The following is a 6,811-nucleotide window of genomic DNA, read 5'->3' on the forward strand; positions in this document are numbered from 1 at the left end:
TTGCATACATTGATCTGGCATTTCCAATGTTCTCTGACTGGCTACAAATCTTTTAGATTATGTGTTTTAATGTCTGCTAGAGGTTCCCCACAAATCACTTTTCCAATATCCTTTAAGCCGAAGGCACAACAGTCATAAAATGTCTGTCGCCAGTTAAGTTTTCCTTGCAGGGCAGTTTTGCCCAGAAGATTAAAGACGGTTACTCTTGCAAAAAGTTCACTGCATAAAGTTCATGACTTTTATGAGCTTCCATGTTATAAATAGACATACTTTCCTGCAGTCTTCAATTCCCATACAGTATAATGCACATAATAATTAGTTAAGCGTGTATGTTTTGCTTTTATGAGCAGATAAATCTAAGTTTCAAAATTCAAGGCAATGTTCAATATTGTCAGAATCAAGGACACAAAAAGATATTTAATAATTTGAAAAAAAAAAAACTGTAAATGCAGGTCTGCTATATATTGTGTAATTCACCCAATTCATCCAATTGAGGGACTAGAAAACAACAGCAGAGAGCATGTATCCGTATTAGTTTTGTTCTAAAAACAATGTATCAACATTTGGGAAATAGGCATATTAGCTTTCTTGCTGAGAGGTAGACGAGAAGCTCAATACCAGTGTCATATCTGTGTGGTAAATAAGAAGGCACTCCTAGCATTCAGTTAGCTTAGCTTAACCTAAAGACTGGAAACAGAACTAAGATCTAGCTTGGCTTTGCCCAAAATAATTCACCTGACACCACCTCTAAAGTTTGTTTCAAACTATTTGCTGCTTTATTCACCAGACTGTTTGGCAGGGAGCAGTGACTCCCCAAGAGCAAGAAATAATTCAACATTAAATAACTGAGATGTTAATTAGCAAGCTTTAAAGGCACTGGTAGGGGGATTTTGTTAAAGTGATGCAATCAAGTTAGCTTTTTCCCTCTGTTTTGAGTCTTTATGCCACTCCAGCTATGTATTTATCATAATAACATGAGTGGTATCAATCTAGTCATCTAATGCTCAGCAAGAAAAGGAATGCCTATTTCCCAAATGCCAAACTACTTCTTTAAACTAACCTCTTTTTCGTGATATTCTGATCAGTTCATTCCTATAAAAAGGAATCTAATTAATGAATACTGTGCTTACCAGCATTTGAAGAAAATCAACCCCCAGTCTCTTTATTCTTTCATCACGAAGGAGCAATTTTCACGTAACCTTGGCTTTGGCTATGCTTTATTAATATGCTATTGGGTACAATATAGTAAGGGCAAAGGTCTGTATTTGGTTTCAACCTGGAGATGATTTGTTGCTGTGTTGTATGTTACTGATACTTTGTGTTGCAAGTCTCCGGAAATTTGTTACAGGATGTTGGAGATAAGATTCCCATCAATGGTGGAATGCAGATCAAACCAACCAGACCGCCACAGCTATTAATGGACTGAGGATAATTTCTACAGTTTCAAGGCTTCTGACAATGAAAAGCAGAAGGTGAAACAGGAAGGAAAATGAATGCTTTAGTTGGTATATGCTGCCTGAGATTCGTAGTTTAACAGTAAACACAAAGCAGAGCAACTACATTTCATTGCAATATAACTGTACTCCTCCTTCACAAAATTACAAAGACCATGCACTTGGAGGTGTTCTTTTACAAGGAGGGAAATCTTAAATGCTCAAATGATTCGGCTTCCACCTAAAATGCTTTAAAGACTTGTGGTGCACCTGAGATTTGAACATGAAGCTCCTTTCTTCAATTTGTTATGGTTTGATGATTGATTATTATTTGTTTCTTTGCATAGGGGCTATGAACTATCTCAGCTTTTGTAGTCGAGGTATGCAGATCTATCTGCTTCTATACTGCATGGCTCAAAATGTCTTAAGGATAAATCTATATAGATAAGATTTGTGTGTTCTGCTCTCACATCCGTGGAAATGTGGTCAAATTGCCAATTTATTGCTCTTGTCTTGAAAGGTAGGTCTTCGGGCACTGTGGGGGAGAGAGGAGTGATCATTTTACTCTGAGTGATGAGTGGTTTTCATGTTATCTACTAATCTTCAATTACCGAGAACAATTTGGCCTCAATCAACTGATCCGGTGGAGCAGAGTTAGAAGTTAAGCAGGAACAGATGAGAGCCTTTGGGGTACATGTTGCTGACTCTCCTGAAAGGGACCATGGCACCGTGCATGGATTTGTGTGTTTAGTTAATGGTGCAAAATGCAGATGTTGAAATAATTCTAAACATATCAAACAATAAAAGAAGGGAAGGGCCCCTACAACTGTGGTCAAGATATCACACTCATTCTATTTTTTCATACACTGAGCTGTTTACTCTCATCCTGAAATGGATTTCAACCTAGTCAAAACAAAGCTACATCAGGTACTTTCCAATATATTTCTGTTAGCAAAATGTTTCTTTCTCTGGAGCTTGGTGCAAAATACAAATTGATACACAATGACTCTAATAGCTTGGTAATAAAACCACTTTCTACATAACAAGGTAGAGTTAATATAATCTAGACTATGTAATAAGGACATTAAGTGAATGCTGTTGTCAAAGTCTTTTCTCCTTTACTATCCATGCCCCATTTTTTCAGATACTTTTAACATAATTCTATTCTTTCACTATTAATACAAAATAGACTTCTGCTCTGGAGTTGCAACAATAGTAAGGATATAAATGTGAATGAGTATACAGTAACTCTATGTGGGTGAGGCTACAGAAAAAAGTTGACTCATTGGGCAAAGACTGCCCTCTCAGGGTTTACTATGTCAATTGCAGTTAATATGGTTGCCTGACTTTCAGCACAGCTCAGTCACCTGACTCTACAGTATGTACGTACGCATAAAGGGAAGTGACATGGCCACACTGGGATTTAGCATCATATCCAATTTAACCAGTAAGTATTTAATTAACATTATTTATGCATACTTAATAAGTTTCTCTCAGAGGTCATCTCTGAGGACCTCTCCTGGACAAACAACACCACATCACTGGCCAAGAAAGCTCAATCACACCTCTACTTCCTCCACAAACTGAGGAGAGTGTCCCACCTCCCCATCATGTGCTCCTTCTACCTGGGCAACACTGAGACCGTCATCACTGGCTGCATCACTGTGTGGTACGGAGCCTGTACTGCCCCCTGCAGAAGGACCCTGCAACACATAGTGAATACAGCCAGTAAGATCATCAGTGCCCCTCTGCCTTCCCTCACGGACATCTTTAACACCTGCAGAGCCATCGGCATTGCTGATGACACCTCCCACCCCTCACACTCCCACTTCAGACTCCTGTATTCAGGGAGAAGGTATCAGAGTCGTCAGGCCCACTCCACCAGACTTACAAACAGCTTCATCCACCAGGCTGTGACGATGCTGAACGCTGTCCACTACCCTCCCCCCATATCTTGTAAAGCAAAAGCAAAGCTGAGCATAAATGTTCATTACTGACCTTAAAAATAGCAATCGAATAGTGTTCAAAAAGTTCTTCTCACTGAGGTCCACTTACTGAAAGATTTCCTGAGCTTTCAACCACATCTAATGTCATCTATTTACGACCACCTACTGTCATGTGATAGGAATGGCATACTCAGGTCACCTGATAATAACTGAGCTATCTTCATGGCAAATGTGCAAGCACCATTCACTGATGAGGTCCATGAGATGTAGGTGAAAGCTTCAGAAATGCTCCATTCACTGTAATTGTTTGTTTTTTTTTTAATCTAAATACTCTGGCTACATGAATGTGCTACATCATAAATTTGCCACCAGTGCCAAAATAAAAGTGCAGTTAAAATAAAAAATTAAAAACCCTGAACAAACTGAATTGATCCTGTAAATGTTAATCTATTATTGGATCATCACTACTGATGCAATAAGCAATGCTCCAGTGTTACATTACTACAGCTGGTCAAGTTGGCGCCGAAGTGAACTGCTTTAAATATTGTGGTGTTTAATCTATGCTACATTTCATAAAATCATTGTTTTGCATGGAAAATCCTAATCTGAAAAACAACATGTATTGAAAAGTAGTGGGGTAAAACAACATTTGCCCCTGAAATGCAGTGAAGTAGCCTTTAATTATGAAGTGGCATAAATGTAGTGCTTCAAAATCACTTAAACTACTGTATGTTACTTTCCACCTCTGCCCGGATCACAAATTAAGTGCATTGAGGCTATATTTCTCAGTTTAGCAAATTATGAATAATTTTGTTACCAGACTATAGATGCTGCTAAATCTTGTAAATATATCCTAATCAACAGGTAAGTGTATCCAAACGGCAGCTGAATACACGAATGAAAACATAATTTCGTATCAATTTATATATTATGCGACAGCCACGCCTGGAGCGAGCCTCGTTTCTGTGCTGTGATTTCATTGGTTAAAAGTTTACAAACGAGTTCCACGCTCCGCCTTCTTGTTCATCCTGTGTGCTGCAGCTCTACAGATTGGCAGAAAGAAATCCTTGTTCTCGGCCTCTTCATTAAACAGCACTACTCTGTGGGTCACGGAAGGAGCAACAGGTTGCCAGTGAGGTAAGTGGCTGACTTGACAGCTCGGTTTAGCTCTTAAACCGGTCCTCAACTTCTCAAGGTTAGCAGAACTAGCTAATGTATTCGCTCCGAAGCGAACTAATATCACCTCTGTTTGAGGGCTGAGGAATCAAACGTTATTCTCGTGTTAAGGCCAAACAACACCAGAAGATGTGATGAGGTAGCAGGAACATGAAAAGTGGTTGGGTATGTGTCGAAATAACGTTGGTAAATCGCTGTAGTTCCTCATCTGGGGTAAAGTTTATCGACCATAAACTGGATGAACTAGCAGCTACTTGGTAGTAACACTGTGCAGTTCGCCCTCCTCAGTGGACACAAAAAGCTGCAAAAATGTTGTTTGTGTGGGCTGAGCCCAGGTGTAACTCGACATCTCCGCATCTGATCTAGTCTTTTCCTGTGAACCTCTCATCTCAGGTTATGGCTTCAGTATCAGCATGGGTTGTGAGCACACAGATCAAGGAGTGATAATGAAGGATCAAATATTTGACAAGAAAAACACATTGATTTTGCCATAATTTTGTGTAACTAATTTTATTGTCCTTTTTATTGTTCTTTTAATCATGTCGCAGTCCCTTTATCTTGGGTCCCCACTGGAGGATCCTGACCCCAGTTCAAGTGCTTTTCAGCCTGCAAATGAACCTGACTGATCTGGTGTTACACTATTTTAGATAAAACTGAAATATAAAAGATGGCTCCAGAACCTAAACCTTCCCTTTTCTGGTTATTTGACTCTTTCCTGGTTTTGTCCACATTAGCTTTTTTTTTCCTTTCCATCGTCTGTCACATGAGGAACAGCTGAAGTCTCTTTAAACCCAGTGAATAGTAGTGATCGCTCATTTGTTTCAGCCTAATAACAAATGTGTCTCTGTGCTTTCTTGGATATAAACCAGCTTGTAAATTCTTACCAAAGGTCACATAGTGTTTCAGCTACAAAGGAGCACAGTAGCTGTTTATTTTTTGTAAAGCAGCACTGTGAGGATGTGACAAATCTAACGCAATAGGAGGAGGCCAGATAGCCTTTTTATACAGTAAGTGCTTAGTTTGAATCAGTGAGATTATGATTTTTGAAAATCTAAAATAGCTTAATCTGTGTTGCCTAACAGTCTTCTTCATGTGTACTATGCCTCTGAAAATTACCTCTGGTTAATCTCACTCTTGATATCAGGGAGCATACTGTTAGACTTTGCTTTGTAATAAAGCCAGTGAAGATCTCATCAGCTGCCTCACAGAAAAATGTGTTGCTCAACTAGGCTGTTGTAACAAAATGCACTTGGCAACCATCAGAGCCCTGAGAGGTCATCTGGAAACTTGAGAGGTCATGAAAACACCAGAGGGAGTGTTTTAGTCACGCTGATGTCTCAAAGAATGTGTGAAATGAATAAACAGCAGATCAGTAGATAGATGACAAATGAAAGGGAAAAACCAACCCAGGTGTAAGTAAGGGCGCTGCCATCCATCAGCAGCCCCTCCTGTCAGTACTGCTTGTCCTGATCATTTACTGCAGGTTGGTGACAGAGCTGGTCCTCGTGCTACTGCTGAGTGTTACCTCTCCTCTCAGAGGTCAGGCCCTTCTTTCACTCATCTGTGTCAGGTCAAGCATGTCAGATGCTTGTTAACAATATAGCAGGCTGCCTCACTCTCTCCGCTATCGTCGGGTAGAAATCAGACAGATGCTGTCCATATGTTGGGAGCTCCAAAATGAGAAGGAAAAGACCTAGCTGCAGTGGGGTTCTTTCCTATCAGCTAACATACCTCTTCACTTCCCTCATCTCTTCATTGTGTTTTTGGTGCTTTTCATTATTCATTAATCAGATATGATTATTGGAACCAAAACTTAAGGTAATGGTGTGTTGACAGCAAATCATTTTTATAATTGATTAACCATTTTCTAAGCAAAATTGCTAAGTCATTGGTTCCAGCGGCTCAAATGGGAATAGTTGATGGTCCTCTATTAGTATATTGAATATTATGAGTTTTGTATTGCTGGTCTGACCACAGACTTGAAAACTTCCCCTTGGAATTACAATGACCATTTTCACTATTTTCTGACATTATATAATTTTGATTTTGATTTGATTTTATTCTTTCAAACATGTAACGACAGTCAATATGTCAACACACATAATTCCACACATATCCACAAGTATATTATCAATTTGCTTATACCTAGTACATGCTTGAACGGAGTAGGAAGAAGTTAGACTTATCTAGTCCTACCCCCTAACATCATCTTACCATCATTGGTTTGCAAGCAGTATTACTACATGGATACATATT

At 39.3% G+C, this 6,811-nt stretch overlaps 1 protein-coding gene across 1 annotated transcript in view; it reads left to right on the forward strand.

Annotated features, from left to right (window-relative positions):
• Window positions 1-4,377: 4,377 nt before the first annotated feature.
• Window positions 4,378-6,811, forward strand: part of plin3 (perilipin 3) — a 10,870-nt gene continuing 8,436 nt past the window's right edge. The window contains exon 1 of the mRNA XM_020622365.1: window positions 4,378-4,516. The gene's annotated coding sequence lies outside the window, so the exon portion shown is untranslated. The remainder of the gene's footprint in view (window positions 4,517-6,811) is intronic.

Source organism: Monopterus albus, unplaced genomic scaffold (genome assembly GCF_001952655.1).
Source record: "Monopterus albus unplaced genomic scaffold, M_albus_1.0 scaffold279.1, whole genome shotgun sequence".
Taxonomy (NCBI): Eukaryota; Metazoa; Chordata; class Actinopteri; order Synbranchiformes; family Synbranchidae; genus Monopterus; species Monopterus albus.